Here is a 637-nt window from a genome sequence, read left to right as displayed (position 1 = left end):
AAAAAAAAAAAAACAAAAAACAAAAGTTGAAAAATTATGCACATTCTAGAGATCAAACCCAAGCACAAGAGGGTGGAAGATAGGCGTCTTCCCTACTGAAACATGAAGACACATCTATTTCTTAAAGAAGATTACCGTTTTTTCACAAAAAAAATAAATAAATAGAAACTTATTAAGATTTTTAAGAAACTTTGTTGAAAATGAAGTTTAGGTCTACTGGGATTTTGGACTTTCAAATTTATTGTTTTTGGTAAGTTTATGAATTTTGTTCAATGTTATTAGAGAACTTATTGGACACTTAAATAAAAGTTCAAGGACCAAATAACTAGACTTAAATATAAAAATTTATGGACGGAATTTGAAAGATTATGGACTAAATCTATTAAAAAAAATAAGCTCAAATTTAAAAGTTTATAAACTAAATTTCTGATTAACTTTAAGATAGTGATCTTTGCTGATAAATATTTATTTGAGGCAGCTTACCTTTCTCATGATCATTATTTCAATTACGACTGTGAAACTCTCTCTAAGGTCCAATTATTTTAAGATATGAATGAAGTTTGTGGTTTAATTATTTATTTTAAGAGTTAAATTAAAAGTGAGGGAAAAGATTTGAACTTGAAGCTCTAACCTTTAG

This window comes from Benincasa hispida, chromosome 12 (genome assembly GCF_009727055.1).
Source record: "Benincasa hispida cultivar B227 chromosome 12, ASM972705v1, whole genome shotgun sequence".
Taxonomy (NCBI): Eukaryota; Viridiplantae; Streptophyta; class Magnoliopsida; order Cucurbitales; family Cucurbitaceae; genus Benincasa; species Benincasa hispida.
Note: the sequence above shows the minus strand (reverse complement) of the source record.